The sequence below is a fragment of the Heptranchias perlo genome, unplaced genomic scaffold (genome assembly GCF_035084215.1).
Source record: "Heptranchias perlo isolate sHepPer1 unplaced genomic scaffold, sHepPer1.hap1 HAP1_SCAFFOLD_513, whole genome shotgun sequence".
NCBI lineage: Eukaryota > Metazoa > Chordata > Chondrichthyes > Hexanchiformes > Hexanchidae > Heptranchias > Heptranchias perlo.
Window position 1 is genome coordinate 51,420 of NW_027139530.1, and position 19,557 is coordinate 70,976.

Sequence of the window (19,557 nt, forward strand, 5' to 3'; positions counted from 1 at the left end):
TCCAATAATCCCTCCTGTCTGTCCTGAATTAATCCATTTTATCCCTACACTGTGTTATTCCCTCCAATATTCCCTGCTGTCTGTCCTGAATTAATCCATTTTATCCCTACACTGTGTTATTCCCTCCAATATTCCCTGCTGTCTGTCCTGAATTAATCCATTTTATCCCTACACTGTGTTATTCCCTCCAATATTCCCTGCTGTCTGTCCTGAATTAATCCATTTTATCCCTACACTGTGTTATTCCCTCCAATAATCCCTGCTGTCTGTCCTGAATTAATCCATTTTATCCCTACACTGTGTTATTTCCTCCAATAATCCCTGCTGTCTGTCCTGAATTAATCCATTTTATCCCTACACTGTGTTATTTCCTCCAATATTCCCTGCTGTCTGTCCTGAATTAATCCATTTTATCCCTACACTGTGTTATTTCCTCCAATATTCCCTGCTGTCTGTCCTGAATTAATCCATTTTATCCCTGCACTGTGTTATTCCCTCCAATAATCCCTGCTGTCTGTCCTGAATTAATCCATTTTATCCCTACACTGTGTTATTCCCTCCAATAATCCCTGCTGTCTGTCCTGAATTAATCCATTTTATCCCTACACTGTGTTATTCCCTCCAATATTCCCTGCTGTCTGTCCTGAATTAATCCATTTTATCCCTACACTGTGTTATTCCCTCCAATAATCCCTGCTGTCTGTCCTGAATTAATCCATTTTATCCCTACACTGTGTTATTCCCTCCAATAATCCCTGCTGTCTGTCCTGAATTAATCCATTTTATCCCTACACTGTGTTATTCCCTCCAATATTCCCTGCTGTCTGTCCTGAATTAATCCATTTCATCCCTACACTGTGTTATTCCCTCCAATATTCCCTGCTGTCTGTCCTGAATTAATCCATTTTATCCCTACACTGTGTTATTCCCTCCAATAATCCCTGCTGTCTGTCCTGAATTAATCCATTTTATTCCTACACTGTGTTATTCCCTCCAATAATCCCTGCTGTCTGTCCTGAATTAATCCATTTTATCCCTACACTGTGTTATTCCCTCCAATATTCCCTGCTGTCTGTCCTGAATTAATCCATTTTATCCCTACACTGTGTTATTTCCTCCAATATTCCCTGCTGTCTGTGCTGAATTAATCCATTTTATCCCTGCACTGTGTTATTCCCTCCAATATTCCCTGCTGTCTGTCCTGAATTAATCCATTTTATCCCTACACTGTGTTATTCCCTCCAATATTCCCTGCTGTCTGTCCTGAATTAATCCATTTTATCCCTACACTGTGTTATTCCCTCCAATAATCCCTGCTGTCTGTCCTGAATTAATCCATTTTATCCCTACACTGGGTTATTCCCTCCAATATTCCCTCCTCTTTGTCCTTTATTAAAGTCCAGTTTTTTCCCTCGAGTTTGACATCAATCAGGTTTAAAATTGATGCAGAGTTTCAGCCAATGAGGGAGATCCGGGCTCAGCCCCGCCCACTCGGTGCCGCAAGTCCCGCCCCTCACCCACTCCCATTGGTTGGAGGACCAACCGCCCGCTCGGTCCTCCAGCCCCTCTCCGCTCTTCCTATTGGTCCGGAGCTCCCGTCAATCTCCCGGGCAGTGTGAGCTGAGCATGCGCGGCGGGCGGGGAGTGAGGCCGAGATCGTGTCGGCAACAGGTGAGAGATGGGCGGGGGGAGCGGGTTAATAAACCCCGGGGGAGGGGGCGGGGGCTTCACAAACCCCGAGTGCGGCCCCGGGCCCGAATATCAAACAGTGAACATTCTCCTCTCTCTCTCTACACTCCGGGGGCTCCGGTTTCGATCAGACCCGAAACTCAACACACGGCCCGCGGCCTCCGAGCATGCGCAGTGTCAGCGTCAAACCTCGTGACTCATCGAATCAGGGACCGTCTGTCAATGAAGGAAAAATGGTGATCCGTCAGGGAGCGTCTCTAAATGAAGTAGAAATGATGATCGGTCAGGGAGCGTCTGCAAATGAAGGAGAAATGGAGATCGGTCAGGGAGCGTCTGTAAATGAAGGAAAATGGTGATCGGTCAGGGAGCGTCTGTAAATGAAGGAAAATGGTGATCGGTCAGGGAGTGTCTGTAAATTCAGGAGAAATGGTGATCGGTCAGGGAGCGTCTGTAAATGAATTAGAAATGTTGTTCGGTCAGGGAGCGTCTGTAAATGAAGGAGAAATGGTGATCTCTGTATCTTCAGTCATCCAGGGAGCTCGAGCTTTGGATGCTGTTCCTTTCCTCCTCGTGGGAATCTGTCTACTCTGTACCCAAACCAACTCCTCCTTGAAGGCCTCCCATTGTTCAATTACTGTTCTGCCTGCCAATTTTTGATTCCAATCCACACGGAGAAGATCCCTTTTTAACTCATGAAATTCGCCCTCATCCAGTTCAGAATTTTCACATTTGACTGTCCCCTGTCCTTTTCCATAACTGTTCTGAACCGAATGAGATTATGATCACTGCTGCCCCACTGAAAGATGCTCCACCTGCCCCACTTCATTCTCCACACCGAGCCCACTGCTGTACTCACATTCACTCTCTCACACTGTCTCTCTCACACTGTCTCTCTCACTGTCTCTCTCTCACACTGTCTCTCGCTCACACTCTCTCTCTCTCACACTCTCTCTCTCTCACACTCTCTCTCTCTCACACTCTCTCTCTCTCACACTCTCTCTCTCACACTCTCTCTCTCTCACACTCTCTCTCTCACACTCACTCTCTCACACTCACTCTCTCACCCTTTCAATCACGGTTTAGGGCCACTGAAAGATGATGCGATGGGTTTGGATTTCAGCACAGGGAGGAGGGAGAGTGTGTGGGACAGGGGATTTTCAGCTTTGAGAAATGAGAGAGGAAATAATGTTCCATAGAAAGTAGAGTTATCTGATCTGAATTTCTATCCTGTACTTACAGTGATAACTTTTTTCAACTCCTTTTACAGGGGAGGATTTACAGAGGGAAACTCAAACCAAAGATCACGTCAAGATCTGACAGAGTCACTCGATTCATCAGGACCTGAATATCATCGGCCTTTCAATGTGGAAGGAGAAATGTTTGTCTCTTCTATCCATGGGAGAAGATTTCAAACATCAGTGTGAGTGGAAAAGCACCGAGACACACACACCCGAGTGAGAGTGTTCCAGTGCACTGACTGTGGAAAGAGCTTTAACCAGTTACACAGCCTGAAAAAACATCACACCATTCACAGCGGGGAGAAACCGTACACGTGTTCTGTGTGTGGACGAGGCTTCAACTGATCGTCCAACCTGGAGAGACACAAGGACACCCAGACCATGGAGAAACAGTGGAAATGTGGGGACTGTGGGAAGGGATTCAATTACCCTTCAGAGCTGGATACTCATCGACGCCGTCACACTGGGGAGAGGCCGTTCACCTGCTCCATGTGTGGGAAGGGATTCACTCAGTCATCCGGCCTCCTGACACACCAGCGACTTCACACTGATGAGAGACCTTTTAAATGTTCTGACTGTGAGAAGAGGTTTAAATGCAAAAGGAATCTGCTGGAACACCAACGCACTCACACTGGGGAGAGGCCGTTCACCTGCTCCGTGTGTGGGAAGGGATTCACTCAGTCATCCAACCTGCTGACACACCAGCGAGTTCACACTGATGAGAGACCTTTTAAATGTTCTGACTGTGAGAAGAGCTTTAAAAGCAAAATTGAACTGCTGAAACACCAACGCACTCACACTGGGGAGAGGCCGTTCACCTGCTCCGTGTGTGGGAAGGGATTCACTCGGTCATCACACTTTCTGTCACACCAGCGAGTTCACACTGGGAAGAGGCCGTTCACTTGCTCAGTGTGTGGGAAGGGATTCGGTCATTCATCCACCTTGCTGACACACCAGCGAGTTCACAATGGGGAGAGGCCGTTCTCCTGCTCCATGTGTGGGAAGGGATTCACTCAGTCATCCAACCTGCTGACACACCAGCGAGTTCACACTGATGAGAGACCTTTTAAATGTTCTGACTGTGAGAAGAGCTTTAAAAGCAAAATTGAACTGCTGAAACACCAACGCACTCACACTGGGGAGAGGCCGTTCACCTGCTCCGTGTGTAGGAAGGGATTCACTCAGTCATCCAACCTGCTGAGACACCAGCGAGTTCACACTGGGGAGAGGCCGTTCACCTGCTCCGTGTGTGGGAAAGGATTCGCTCATTCATCGGCCCTGCTGACACACCAGCGACTTCACACTGATGAGAGACCTTTTAAATGTTCTGACTGTGAGAAGAGGTATAAAAGCAAATTTAATCTGCTGACACACCAACGCACCCACACTGGGGAGGGGCCGTTCACCTGCTCAGTGTGTGGGAAGGGATTCACTTGGTCATCCACCCTGCTGAAACACCAGCGAGTTCACACTGAGTGACCTTTAAATGTTCTGACTGTGGGAAGAGATTTAAAATCAGAAACGAACTGCTGAGACATTGACGCACTCACACTGGGGAGAGACTTTTCATCTGCTCCGTGTGTGGGAAGAGATTCACTCGATCATCCCACCTTCTGAAACATTAACTTGTTCACACTATTGAGTGACCTTTTCATGCAGTGACTGTGAGAAGAGCTTAAAAGCAGAAATGAACTGCTGACACATCAACGCATGCCCATTGGTTGAGAGACTGTTCACCTGCTCCGTGTGTGGGAAGGGATTCACTCAGTCATCACACGTGCTGAGACACCAGCGAGTTCACGAAATGAGCAGGTCCAACGAGCCGGTCTGTAACACAGGCCAATGACTCAGTGCAGCTCGTTACCCAGTCACTGGGCTCCGTTATAGCCTCTCCTGTCAGTAACACACAAAGAGAAATTGTAAATCTGAAACAGAAAGAGATAATGTATAACACTTCATATCAACCACCAGTTTTTCCCTCTTTCCGGCTTTTAAAACAATCTGTTTCACAGTTTGTCAAACCCGAAACAGCCTCTGGGATTTGCTGATTGAGAATTTCAGTGGAAATTGGGACCGTCACTAAGTATCGGAACAAATATCCCCGCTGAGGTTTCGGGATTGTTACTGGTTTATTTATATCAGTGAGTGACCGATTTTAAACTAGGTGAGGGTCTCAACCTAAGGTAAGAGCCTGGGATGGACAAGAGATTCTTCAATGTATCAAGTTAAATTACACTGATTCCACCAACACTGGACATCACATCCCTCAAACATTGTTACCTGTTACTGTATAAAACTGGTGAGGGTGGAAATGAGAAATAACTGAGAAAAACTTCATTGTATCAAAGTTAATTCTGATCATTATTATTATACAAACATTCTACAGCCTATCCCTTAAAAAGGACCCAATATCAAACCAGTCCCCAGTCCTTGGGCCTGTGCCTATGTTGTGATTTGCACCCGCTTCTGACTGACTTGGTATCAGACGCACTCCCGTCAACAGTAAACGGATGGAGCCGGATCCATAAGAGAAAAATGAGGACCGAGCTCCGCGGTTCTCCCAGAGTGCGGGAGGCGGAGTAACAGCAGCAGACAGAGAGATCTCTCTAAACCAGCCGCTGCCGCCGGAGAGAAGCGAGTCCCGTTCCGAGCCGTGTCTGTCAGGCGCCCGCTGACCCTCTCTTCACTGAAGGGGACCGATTCAGCACCAACTCACACACCCACCATTGGATCATTGAATCACCTTCAACACCTGAATTACATCACCACTTAATCCTCTATACACGAGGAAATACAAACCTTGTCCACGCAACTTGCCCTCGTAATGTAACCATTTTCGCCCCGGTATCATTCTGGTCTTTCTGCGCTGCACCTCCTGCAAGGCCAATATATCCTTCCTGAGGTCTGGTGCCCAGGACTGAATGCCATACTCGAAATGTGGCCTCAACAGAGTTTATAGAATTCTAACATAACTTCCACCCTTTTGAATTCCAGTTCCCTTGAGATAAAGGCCGACATTCCATTAGCCATTTTAATTATTTTTTGCACCTGTCTGCCAACTCTTCCTGATTTCCCGAAGTATCTCTGCTCACCCCCAGTTCCTGGCTTCTCACCATTTTGAAAATACTCTGATTTATCTTGCTTCGGGCCAAAGTGGATGGCCTCACATTTCCCCAGATTGAAACTTTGAACAGTCTGGGGCTCTTTTGTATCGAAAAGAGAAGGCTGAGGGTGACCTGATACAGGACTTTAAGATTATGCAAGGGTTTGATCGGTCAGATGTCGATAAGGTGTTTGTACTTTTGGGAGTGGGGATGTGAGAACTTCGGGCCATGAATATAAAAGTCATCAATAAATCCAATCTGGCATTCAAGAGAGGCATATTTATCCAGAGAGGCGTTAGAATGTGCAGCTCGCTCCCACAAGGAGTAGTTAAGGCGAATCGCATGGATGCATTTACGGTGAAGCGAGATAAACACATGGAGGAGAAAGGAATATTCGGGTTTGCTCATAGGGTTAGATGAAGAGGGGTTGGAGGAGGCTCGTCTGCAGCATAAACACCGGTATAGTCTAGTTGGGTCGAATTGCCTGTTTCTGTGATGTACATTCGATGTAATTCTATGTAAGCTCCATCTGACACAGTTTTACCAACTCACTGAATCTATCAATTTCCTTTTATAACTTTATGCTCCCATCTACACTACTCACTGCGCCAAACTTGGTGTCGTCGACAAACCTGGATATACCGCTCTCTATTCCTTTATCTGCCTCATTTATGCAGATCCCTGGGGGACACCACTAATCAAATCCTGTCAATTTGAGTACATACCCATTAACCCTACTCTCTGTCTCCTACCTCCAAACCAACTCCCTCCCCATGTCAATCGGTTGCTTTGAATTCCACATGTTCTCATTTCTGTTAACAGTCTCTGATGTTAAACCTTAACGAATGCCTCTGGAAGTCAATATACACATAACCCCCATAGACACTCCATCATTTACCACGTTAGTTACATCTTCAAAAAGGTCAACTATTTTCGTTAGACTTGACTTACACTTTACAAATCCATGCTGGCTCTCTCTGATCAATTCATGTTTATCCAAGTGCTCAGTCATTCTTTCCCTAATAACAGATACTGGTAACTTCCCCACAACAGACGTCAGACTAATAGGTCTATAATTTCCTGCTTTATCTCTCCTACCCTTCGTATAAAACGGAATGACATTGGCAATTTTTTCAATCCATGGAACAATTCCTGAATCAAGAGAGTTTTGAACGATCATGACTAAAGCATGTACAATTTCCTCACCTATTCCCCTTAGTCCCCTGGGATGGTAAACATCAGGTCCTGGAGATTTGTCTATCTTTAGTCTAATTGTTTTCTCCAATACCATTATTTTACTTACACTGAATCCCCTTGATTTATTTTCAGTTTTCCTCGTGCCTCTGGTACATTATCCTCATGATTTTCTGTGAGTATTTAGCAAGTCTGCCATTTCCTGAATTTCAATTACAATATCACCCCTATCCATCTTTAAGGGCCCACATTACTCTTCGTCACCCTTCTTTCTCTTAATATACGTGTAAAAACCTTGAAAGTTGTCCTTAATTTCACTCACAAGTTTTTCTCGTTTTCCCTCTTTGCACCTTTTACGATTTTTTTTTCGTTTCAGCACCACAATAAACAACTCTTCACTGTGAAATTTGCTCAATTAGTTCTTCAGTGTCAGAGCGAGAATTGTCCATCCCTAATTTATTTAAAGTAACAAACACAAGCACAAATATTCATTCGTGTATCAAAGCACTGATGGACACAGAAAGATAAACACAGCTTGAAACGCAGTCAGTATCGGGATTCACAGGGAAACGGGCAAGTGAAATAGACAAAGATCAAACAGTCTGAGCTCACAACAGAATGTGACGTGTAGCTGATAGATATTAATGAGAGGAGGTGGGAAATGATCCCATGACTTGGCTCTGTGCCTCAGTTGGTTAAAGCGCTTGGCCAGTAAACAAGAGATCCTCGGTTCAACTCCCAGCGGTGCCTTTGTTCAATTCATGGTGTTCAGTGAATTTTGGAAGGAAAAACACACAGTGTGGTGTTCGTGTTTTGTGCAGGAGCCAACACGGAACTGATCAGGAAGTCTCTTCAAAAATGCCTTTTCATTATACAGACAGCCCTCTCATAGAATGTGTCCGTGACACGTTCTTGTTTCTGGGCTCGTTGAGTTCGGGGTATAATTCTCAATTCGAGGTTCATACCCTGGAGAATCCCTAATTTAACCCTAGACTTTTGATCTTGACGTGCGGTTCAAACTTTGCAAAGAGAAAAATAAATCCCCAAATCACTCCACCTGAATCTCAAGCACTTTCGGAAGAAGTTCAGTTCAAAGAATCAGGAATTTAAAGGCACCTCAATGACCTGCACTTTCATTGCATTCGACCTTGAAACCGCTCTGGGCTTTCATCTCACTGAAGCAGAGTGTGGCCGCTCTGTATCTGTGAGCATGTCGGTGATGAGGTTCGCTCTGATATTGGTCGCTTTCAATTTTTAAGATCTCGCCAAGCTCAGGGAAAAGAAACCGAGAATCGAATTTTCCCTGTAAGTGATGAATTGAAGGGATTGGTGCTCCAAGCAGATCTGGAAAATTCACAGTGCGGTCGCTCAGGAATTCCAAATCCACCCTCTGGCCACTCGGCGATCATATTAACTGAGCTTTACTCTGGCCCAGTGTCACCGCGCTGAAATCGAGTATTTCTCCGGCACGTTTCTCTTAACTTCACAGTTGCTGCTTTAAGAGTGAAGACCGGCTTGTTGGATTTTCACTCCTGCAAGCTCCAACTCTTGATTTTGTAAAAGTAAACTGACAGTAGACAGCTGTTATATTGGTCACTGCAGCCTCAAGGTTTAGCTCAGTGAATTACTGATTTAGCGGATGATTTTTCCACCTGACTCGGTGGCGCAATCGGTTGGCGCAAAAGTTTGATGATTCGAGTCCTTATTTTATTTTTCCTCAGGATTCATCGTATCAAAATTCCAGGGTTTCAATGTGTGTTTTGTCTGCAAGAAAATGTACCGTGATCATTGCCGGCTGAGCAGGGCTGATATTCCACCATTTACCCTGCGGTCGGAAATCAGGCACATGAATCATATAAAGGAATGGAACATTGGCTTCACGGAAATCACAATTCATCTTGAGACAAGCCCCCGAAAGGCCCGAAGGGAGGTCACACTCGCAGTAGGAGAGCTGGTTCGCTGTGACAGAGAGATTACTGTAGTGAGTGAGACCAGACTGTTTCTATTTTCAGAGAATAAATGTCACACCCTTTATTTTGGAAAAGCAAAACGGTGGGGATTTTTGTCATAGCCCGATGCCTTTCGTGTTGGATCAGATGTTCCCCGTTGCGTTACTTTCATCTTCATCGGAGAACCGGTTCGGGCGTTCCTGTGATAAACGGCGACAATTGCCTGTTAATGTTAAATTTAACAACGGCTGCACTGAGCTTTTAATCGCACTCTTAAGATCCAGTCTGTAAAACGATGAAATTTCATCACATGCAAAGCACAAAAATCTTATTAAAGTTTTGTCTGTCTGTCTCTCGGTAACCATGTCGGCATCTCCTTCAGTCTGAAACAGAACGTTATTGGTTGATTAATGGTGATTAAAACAGTCATTCAACTACGAACAGGGTTTAATTAGCTTCATGTAATTATTTATTAAGTTCATAACTCTTGTTAAAGTTAATTCTCTGACTGGGAATGGAACCACGCGGTGATGGGAGCACTGAATTTTAACCACCAGGATTGAGCACGAGATAAAGTGGAACTGATGACATTTATTTTTCTTTCACTCTTCAGTGATTCATTCAGCTCTGTGTTTATTCTCAGGCCTCTTATCTCTCCCTTCTTTTCAGTTTCTGACTACGGATATCTCACAGCCGCGGTATATTTGCTCCTTCTCTGTACAGTTCTGTACAAAATCAAACTGTACGCAGATACCGACAGTGTCTCTCCCTCACTCCCCACAGGAGCAGCAGGAGATGACACTTTAAACTGCCAGTTGCTTCAAACGATGCCCGATAGACCTGCGTTGCCTTAGAGTTTTCCCAGGAGCTGCAGTGATTCGATGCGTGAATTTTGGAAATGGAAACATGTCCATCAGCAGCTTGTGGGAGTATTTTCCCTCACTTTCCATTCCATGTCCATGCCGACTTGCACTTGGTGCTGTCATTGCCTGAACATCACCTTCTGTCCCGATAGTAGTTCGAACAGAAAATGCCATTTTGTGCGAGCAGCTTGTCTGACACGAAAAGGACCTGAATTACAAAGGGGCGAGTGGGAAAGGCCGCGTTGGTCTGCTTGTTCACAGAATTTTCAGCGTTTCCTTGTGGTTCAGTGTTTAGGATTCGGAGCTTTCATCACCACGGCAACGGTTCGATTGATGTCTGTCTCAACATCTGCATATTATCCACTCTACCATAAGTGGACTGGACTCAAATTGCTGATGTTTCACTGTGAGGGTGAAGAGACATAAATGTGTGGACATTAGTTACGAATTCATCAGCTGGGTTGCACCTTTGCTTCTCCCCCCGTCTCAGTCTTTCCATCTTTACCCTTCACTGCCGGTGTTCCAGGTTCGATCATCCGTGGCCGTTCAACGAAGCCTGAGAAGTCCATGAGGGAAAAACACAGAGAGTCAGAGACAGAGACAAGGTGGGATCAAAGTATAGGAAGAAATAGGATCAATGTCAAGTTCTGCGAACGGGCAGAATTAAAGATGGAGCTTGGGAGAGATTCCTTCACGTGTCTCGCAATTTTGCAAGAGACCATTGGGCTCCGAATTAAAAGCATGAGCCGCGCTGGAGAGTCTCTCTGAGAGAGGGAATACGGTTCGTCAACTCCAGTTCATCGTTATTTGAGCAGTAAAAATAACTTTAAGAAGTAGCGCTGCGAGGAGGATTCGAACGTACGCAGGAAATCCCCAGGGGATTTCGAGTCCAACGCCTTAACCACTCGGCCATCGCAGCTACAAACATCTGTTATGCACGGCTGTAAATCAGAATGTGTAGGTTTATCACAAGCGATCTGTGATACAATGTTCTCTCCGACAGGTGAAAGGCCCTGATCCCTGGTCTGTGCTGATTCTCTGATAGTTTAGTGGGATTCATTCTGTATCTGTCAGTCTCTGGTACAGTGTGTGAGTGTGGGATTCATTCTGTATCTGTCAGTCTCTGGTACAGTGTGTGAACTTGGGATTGATTCTGTATCTTGTCAGCATTGTGTGTGAGAGTTTGTGATTCATTCTTTATATGCAGTCTCTCATACTGTGTGTTAGTGTGGGATTCTTTCGGTATCTGTCAGTCTCTGTTTCTCCATGTGAGTGTGGGACTCATTCTTTATATACAGTCCCCAGTACTGTATGTGGGAGTTGAATTCATCCTAAATATGCAGTTACTCATACTGCATGTTAGTGTGGGATTCATACTGTACCTATCAGTCCCTGGTACTTGATGAGAGTGTGGGATTAACTCTGTGTCTGTCAGTCTCCAGTACTGTATGTGAGTTTGGGATTCCTTCTGTATCTGTGAGTGTTGGATTCATTCTGTGTCTGTGTGTCTCTGGTACTGTATCTGAATGTGAGTTTCATTCTGTATCTGTAAATATGGACGAACTTTAGGATTTAATGTTGGAGGTTTTAATCAGATAATTTGTGTGCTTTTTGGACTACTATTAAATCTGAGTACTATTGTGGATGATAATGAATCTTTCAAACTGATAAGGTGACATTTTTGAATTGGTTTGTAATGTGTAGATCAGTCTGTAGAAATGGAATTGATACTGTATCTTTCAGTCTAATATTGTATGAGATTTTTGGACTGGTATATAATGTGTACCTCAGTCTGCACTAATAGAATTGATACTCTATCTTTAAATTTCATTCTGCGAGTGCATTCTGAACTGGTATCTAATTTGCTTCTCAGGTTTACTATCTTTCAGTATTTCTCAATCGATACTGTACGTGAGGTTTGGATTTGTAGCAAATGGTACACTTTTCGAATGGATATTTCATGTATTAAAGTCATGTGTGAGAGAGTTCTGGGCTAGTATTCAATTGGAATCTCGGGTACATTATTGGGATTCATTCTGTCCCTTTCAATCGGATACCATGTGTGATTTCTCTCTGGTATTTAATTCGTAGCTATGTTGCCCGATTGTGAGATTGACACAGTGCCTTTCAATCTGAGAGTGTGATTTTGGACTGTGATTTTTGTATCTACCTGTCAGCGGGACAGAGTTCGGGGCAAATGGAACAGAGTCTGCCTCACCCGCTCTGTTTGAATGTTGGATTGAAATTGTGTCTCTGGAACTTGGGATCAGTGTGGGACTGACTACTTCTGCTGTCTGAGACTGTGGAACTGATGACCTGTCTGTGTCTCTGTGCTCGGTGGGTGATAATGTACCTCCTGTGTGTGAGAAGGAGCTGGCTGCACTCCTCCTTGTGCCTCGGGTGGAGGAAACATCACATTCATTCTGGATCATTCAAGGATTCGCCTGTGGAAAGAAAATGATCTGTTGTAACTCAAGAAACGGTGAGGTTGAAAATGGAAAAGTGATCAGTTTAATATCTCTAATGATCATTTTGAATATCCACAAATGAAAACCAGCGATACAAACAGTGTCAGTGTCTGACTCCACTGCAGCACTCAGCTTCTGCACACCAGGTGTGTTGGGCTGTTTTACAACAATTTAGTGACATCCAGACACAACCCAACCCCTGCACTGATCCATGAATGGGACTACCCGATGGGGCAGGGACCTTTGTCCAGGTCAGGTTTCTCATCCCCTCTCCCATGGGACTAACCGTTCAACCGAAAATAAACAGCCGCTGTTTAAATTGTGTCCTTCACACTTCTCACCTGATGCCTGCAATAGATGCTCTTTGTATAACTCCCCACATCCTTACTGTCCGGCTCTGTTTCCACTCTTCACTGTCCAATAACAATAAACAGGGTGAGACTGGAACTAAACCAGGACCATTCACTCCTGGTTTGGGGAGAGAAAGCAGCAATGGTTTTAATAGCAGGTTCTTCCCATTCTCTCTCCCTTCCCCTGGACACACCCTGTCCACACACAGCCCGAGAATGACCTCTCCCTTCCCCCCCTCTCACTCCATGTTCTGGGACCAGTTCCTGATCCACTCCGCCTCTTACAAACAGCCCCCGGACTCCCCCTGCCCTTCCCCCGGACTCAATGCCGATCTCTGAGCCCATCTGCGGACACGGTCCCGGAGCGATGAGCTGCTGTAACGAGGCTGCTCTTTGCTCCCTTCCCCCGGGTGCCGTGATCTCTCCATTCCCGCCTGTCTGAGCAAAGGAAGTGGGTCTGGGGGAAAGGTCAGAGGGAATGGGCTCCACAGGCAGTGCAGGAACAGGCACCAGAATGGGAAACAGATGGGATTCCACCAGTGCCTAACGCTGGAATCCAGACTGACTTTACAATCTCCAACTATTAAACTCGAGGTTTCCATCCCTGCTGTTTCTCTCGGGCTCTTTTGATGGGAAATAGTCTTTCAGAGATAAAGTGAGCGGCTGTGGAATGAGCCAATGGGTTCTGTTCATTCTTGGCTCCCTTACTGATAAAGTGACGTTTGACTCCGAAACTGGAGGGAGGATTCCTCAAACCAATCCTGGAGAAACGGGGGAGGAAAGTGGGAGTCGGTGTATTTGCTGGGACCGTGTAGGATTAATATCAGGCAGCAACAGTCCCAGTTTATTTCAATCGGAGTGAAACTCTCGGTCACTGAGAGTAATACAGAACGGCCCTGAGCTGCAAGATTGCAGAGGGGACAACAGGCAAGAGAGGGTTAAATGTGTGACACTGTCCCTGAGAGTGGGATTAATAATGTGTCTGTCTCTGAAATAATATCAGTGAGAGATGAGACTGCATCTTCTGTCACTCCACCTTGAAATAGCAATTGGAATGGAATATTTTCCAATTTGTTACTCTGTGTGAACAGGACATTACAGGTCAGTTTCTCTCTCTCTCTTGAACAGATTATGAAGGTGGGATACTGTTACTGAGAGTGATACAGAGACACTGATAGGAAGTGTAATTCTGATACTGTGCCTGTCTGTTTTTATCTCTCTCTAGCGCTGTAAATGAAGGTGGAATATTGTTACTGAGTGTGAAACGGACACACTGATGGGAAGTGTGAGACTGATACTGTGTCTGTTTGTCTGTGTGTCTCTCTCTGTCTGTCTGTCTTTCTCTCTCCCCAGTGCTGTACAAGGAGGCGGGATACTGTTACTGAGCGTAATATAGACACACTGATAGAAAGGGAAAGACTGATTCTGTGTCTGTGAACAGACCTCCGGTGCTATTGGTGAGACGGTCACTGTCCCTTTTACTGTCTATCAACCGGTCTGACGGGGCATTCATCATTCGCCAGTCCTGTAAGGAAAGGTGGAGAGAAACCGTCTGTAACTGTCTGACACTGGACTGTCTGTGAGTGTTGAATTTATTCAGTAACTGGTCCTGTCTGGGTGTTGAGAACGGGATGGAGAGGACACCAGTTACTATTATCTGACAGTCAGTCAGTTTAGGAGGAGAGAGAAACACAGAGAGACTGGAGGAGCCCAGAGCGGATAATTTGTATTTTCATCTTAACCAAACATATCACTGTGTGCGGACAATATAATAATGTAAAAGGAGGAGGACAAGGTGAGGCCCAGACAGCATTGAATCTCATTTCACTATAGACGGACGCAGGACTTGTCCCAGTTGAGGGTTTTGTGTTTAAAGATCACTTCACTAAAAACACCTTGACGAGCTGGGGTTACAGACGGACATGACGGGCAGGAAAAGACCAGTTGGTTCATCAATCCTGCCCCACATGCCTGGAGCATTGTGACTGGACACTTCCTACACACACCACCAGCCCCACCCACCGGGAACATGGAATCTCCTGGGAGCGGTTACAAACCAGAAAAAAAACAGAAAAAAGGCGGAGAGAGAGTCAGCACCCACCGCACCAGAGAGGGTCGGCACCCACCGCACCAGAGAGGGTCGGCACCCACCGCACCAGAGAGGGTCAGCACCCACCACACCAGAGAGAGTCGGCACCCACCGCACCAGAGAGGGTCAGCACCCACCACACCAGCCGGGAATACATTCCAGATGCTCAGTCCTCTCTGGGAAAAGAAGAAGCTCCCAACATCCAGACTATTCTTCCCTCTTTGTGGTCGGAACGCCGGTCCGCTGCTTCCCCCCAATCTGTGAAACTGGAAATAATCGATCACTGGGCAAGCTGTTCAACCATGAGATGGGCGCCATTGAAACACCGTGGGCGTTCTCCCATTGAATGATATTCTGTGCGGAGCGTTCGGTTTTTCGCGAGGTGAAGAAACTCTTGTCTCTCCTTGTGTGTCAATGTGAGGCGAGTCTCAGATGATATTCTCACAGTTGAATACAAAATTTGAAATGTAACTTGTTTGGAGATGCCGGGGATTGAACCCGGGACCTCATACATGCAAAGCATGCGCTCTTCCACTGAGCGACATCCCCACGGGTCAAAAGGTACCTGAGAAATAAACAAGCAGACACTTTAGAAGTGAAGCCGTGAGCTTTCTGCTCCGTCTCTCCAGGACATCGAGATGCCCAGCGGTCCCGCGTGTTCACAATGTTCAACCTCTGCTTCAGTTCACGGGGTTTCTGCTCCTCTTTACTTTGAACTTTCCAAAAAAAAAGTCTGCGGAAATAAAAAAAACCCAATCGCTAATGGTCAGTGACAAGGCTGAAATCCAACCTCTGAATCATAAAGTGAGATGGAAGAATGACAGAGCGTCAAACAGGAACAAGAGCTGGGACTGCTCGCTCGATATTGCACCGTCACACATTCCCCTCAGTCGGCGGCTGCTTTGAGTTGAGCTGTTGAGGGGACCGTGAGATGAAGTCCCGCTCCGGGACAATTTAATGCTTGTGGAGCCTCAGAAGTTGGAACTCGCTGAGCTCAAAAAGCGTCATTCAACATTCGGTGGGTCATTCTGGTGAAAAACTATTGAGGAAGACACTGGGAGTTCAACCCAGGACCTCAACACATGCGAAACATGCGCTCGACCACTGAACTAAATCCCCAGATCACAAAACCCTCTAACCAAGGAAAGAAGAACTGATTGTCCTCATTTTATGAGGCCACCCGTGGTGGGTGTGCACTCCACTCTGCATTTTACTGGAGAAATAATCAATTTATATTATGTAACTATCCCCCACTCACTGCATTTTACTGGAGAAATAATCAATTTATATTATGTAACTATGCCCCACTCACTGCATTTTACTGGAGAAATAATCAATTTATATTATGTAACTATCCCCCACTCACTGCATTTTATGCCTGAGAGACACCTTGATTTAATGAACCTTCAGTCCCTTTATCTACATGTCTTTTAGACATTATGCTATCACAGCACATTCCTCCCTTAGGTCTGTTCATTCCCACTTTACTGTTGTCAGCATCCTTTTAGTTTTAACTGCAAACTTGACTATAATAACCATCATGCATCCTTCTCGGCCCACCAGCACTTTCTTATTGAATACACGTTACATGGTTCATTCTATATTAATACACAGTACAGTTTACATTTATAGATACATAGATTCACAGTACATTTTGTTCTACTTCTACTATTGATTATAATTATACTAAATTCTATCTGTTAATGGGTTAATCCTTACACGTTGTTCTTCCTGACTCGAAACACCGTAGTTCAATCCTGGATGGGATTAACTGCAGAATCCAACCCCTGCAGTCACTTGTGAACTCGCTGGTGTCTCAGCACATGTGATGACTGAGTGAATCCCTTCCCACACACGGAGCAGGTGAACAGTCTCTCCACAATGTGCGTGAGTTGATGTGTCAGCAGTTCATTTCTGCTTTTAAAGCTCTTCTCAAAGTTACTGCATTAAAAGATCACTCAATAGTGTGAACAAGTTGATGTCTCAGAAGGTCAGATGAATTTGTGAATCCCTTCCCACACATGGAGCAGGTGAACAGTCTCTCCCCAGTGTCAGTGTGTTGGTGTTTCAGATCATTTGTTTTAAAGCCCTTCTCACAGTCAGAACATTTCAGAGGTCTCTGATCAGAGTGAACTCGCTGGTGTCTCAGCAGGTGTGATGACCGAGTAAATCTCTTCTTACACAGGGAGCAGGTGAACGGCCTCTCCCTAACGTGAGTGTGTCGATGTCTTCACAATTTGTATCTGCATTTAGAGCTCTTCGTGCAGTCAGAACATTCAAAAGGTCTCTCCCCAGTCTGAACAAGTTGATGTTTCAGCAGGGAGGATGAATGAGTGAATCTCTTCTTACACACGGAGCAGGTGAACGGCCTCTCCCCAGTGTGAACTCGCTGGTGTGACAAAAGTTGTGATGACAGTGTGAATCTCTTCCCGCACACGGAGCAGGTGAACGGCCTCTCCCCGGTGTCACTGCGTTGATATCTCAGCAGTTCGTTTCTGCTTTTAAAGTTCTCCCCACAGTCAGAGCATTTAAAAGGTCTCTCATCAGAGTGAACTCGCTGGTGTGTCAGCAGGGTGGATGACCGAGTGAATCTCTTCCCACACACGTAGCAGGAGAACGGCCTCTCCCCAGTGTGAACTCGCTGGTGTTTCAGCAGGTCGGATGATCGAGTGAATCCCTTCCCACACACGGAGCAGGTGAACGGCCTCTCCCCAGTGTGAATGCGTCGATGAGTTTCCAGCTCTGAAGGGTAATTGAATCCCTTCCCACAGTCCCAACATTTCCACGGTTTCTCCATGGTCCGGGTGTCCTTGTGTCTCTCCAGGTTGGACGATCAGTTGAAGCCTCGTCCACACACAGAACACGTGGACGGTTTCTCCCCGCTGTGAACGGTGTGATGTTTTTTCAGGCTGTGTAACTGGTTAAAGCTCTTTCCACAGTCAGTGCACTGGAACACTCTCACTTGAGTGTGTGTGTCTCGGTGCTTTTCCACTCACACTGATGTTTGAAATCTTCTCCCACAGATAGAACAGACAAACATTTCTCCTTCCACATTCAAAGGCCGATGATATTCAGGTTCTGATGAATCGAGTGACTCTGTCAGATCTTGGCGTGCTGTTTGGTTTGAGTTTCCCTCTGCAAATCCTCCCCTTCTAATACCCTGCAAAAGGAGTTTATAAAAGTCATCACTGTAAGTACAGGATAGAAATTCAGAACAGACACTTCTAGTGTCTACAAAACATTCTTTCCTCTATTGTGCCTCAAAGCTGTAAATCCCCGTCCCACACACTCTCCCTCCTCCCTCTGCTGCAATCCAAACCCATCGCATCATCTTTCAGTGGCCCTCAACCATGAGTGAAAGGTTGAGAGAGTGAATGTGAGAGAGTGAAAGGGTGAGAGAGTGAAAGGGTGAGAGTGAATGTGAGAGAGTGAGTGTGAGAGTGTGTGAGAGAGTGAGTGTGAGAGAGTGAGTGTGAGAGAGTGAGTGTGAGAGAGAGTGAGTGTGAGAGTGAATGTGAGTGAGTGTGAGAGAGAGTGAGTGAGAGAGAGTGTGAGAGAGTGAATGTGAGTGAGTGTGAGAGAGTGAGTGTGAGAGAGTGAATGTGAGTGTGAGAGAGTGAATGTGAGAGAGTGAGTGTGAGAGAGTGAATGCGAGACATTGAATGTGAGAGAGTGAATGTGAGTGTGAGAGGGTGAGTGTGAGAGAGTGAATGTGAGTGAGCGTGAGAGTGAATGTGAGAGTGTGAATGTGAGAGAGTGAGTGAGAGTGAGTGTGAGGGAGTGAGTGTGAGAGAGTGAGCGTGAGAGTGTATGTGAGAAAGTGAATGTGAGAGTGAGTGTGAGAGAGGGAGTGTGAAAGAGTGAATGTGAGAGAGTGAGTGTGAGCACAGCAGTGGGCTCGGTGTGGAGAATGAAGTGGGGCAGGTGGAGCATGTTTCAGTGGGGCAGCAGTGATCATAATCTCATTCGGTTTGGAACAGTTATGGAAAAGGACAGGGGACAGTCAAATGTGAAAATTCTTAACTGGAGGAGGGCAAATTCCAGTGAGTTAAAAAGGGATCTTGTCCGTGTGGATTGGAATCAAAAATTGGCAGGCAGAACAGTAATTGAACAATGGGAGGCCTTCAAGGAGGAGTTGGTTTGGGTACAGAGTAGACAGATTCCCAAGAGGAGGAAAGGAACAGCATCCAAAGCTCGAGCTCGGATGAATAAAGATATAGAGATCACCATTGCTCCTTCATTTACAGACGATCACTGACCGATCACCATTTCTGCTTCATTTGTAGACGCTCCCTGACAAATCACATATCTCCTTCATTTACAGATGCTCCCTGACCAATCACATATCTCCTTCATTTACAGACGCTCCCTGACTGATCACCAGTTCTTCAATTACAGACGCTCCCTGACCGATCACCAGTTCTTCAATTACAGATGCTCCCTGACCAATCACCACTTCTCCTTCATTGGCAGAAGCTCCCTGACCGATCACCATTTCTTCTTCAATTGCAGACGCTCCCTGATCGATCACCATTTTCCTTCATTTACAGACGCTCCCTGACCGATTACCATTTCTCCTTCATTTACAGACACTCCCTGACCGATCTCAATTT

The 19,557-nt window shown here is 45.7% G+C and overlaps 1 long non-coding RNA gene, 2 other non-coding genes and 1 pseudogene across 3 annotated transcripts; 1 reads left to right on the forward strand and 3 right to left on the reverse strand.

The window, feature by feature from the left end:
• Positions 1 to 1,856: 1,856 nt before the first annotated feature.
• On the forward strand, positions 1,857 to 9,615 carry LOC137314485 (zinc finger protein 235-like; annotated as a pseudogene).
• Positions 9,616 to 10,359: 744 nt separating this feature from the next.
• On the reverse strand, positions 10,360 to 15,200 carry LOC137314483 (uncharacterized). The gene is made up of 3 exons (XR_010961208.1): positions 15,082 to 15,200; positions 12,391 to 12,481; positions 10,360 to 10,593 (listed from the first exon to the last, which is right to left on the reverse strand). It is a non-coding gene; the product is annotated as an uncharacterized lncRNA (long non-coding RNA).
• trnas-cga (transfer RNA serine (anticodon CGA)) lies at positions 10,875 to 10,956 on the reverse strand. The gene has a single exon. It is a non-coding gene; the product is annotated as a tRNA-Ser (tRNA).
• A 221-nt stretch (positions 15,201 to 15,421) lies between the features above and the next one.
• Positions 15,422 to 15,493, reverse strand: trnaa-ugc (transfer RNA alanine (anticodon UGC)). The gene has a single exon. It is a non-coding gene; the product is annotated as a tRNA-Ala (tRNA).
• Positions 15,494 to 19,557: the final 4,064 nt, after the last annotated feature.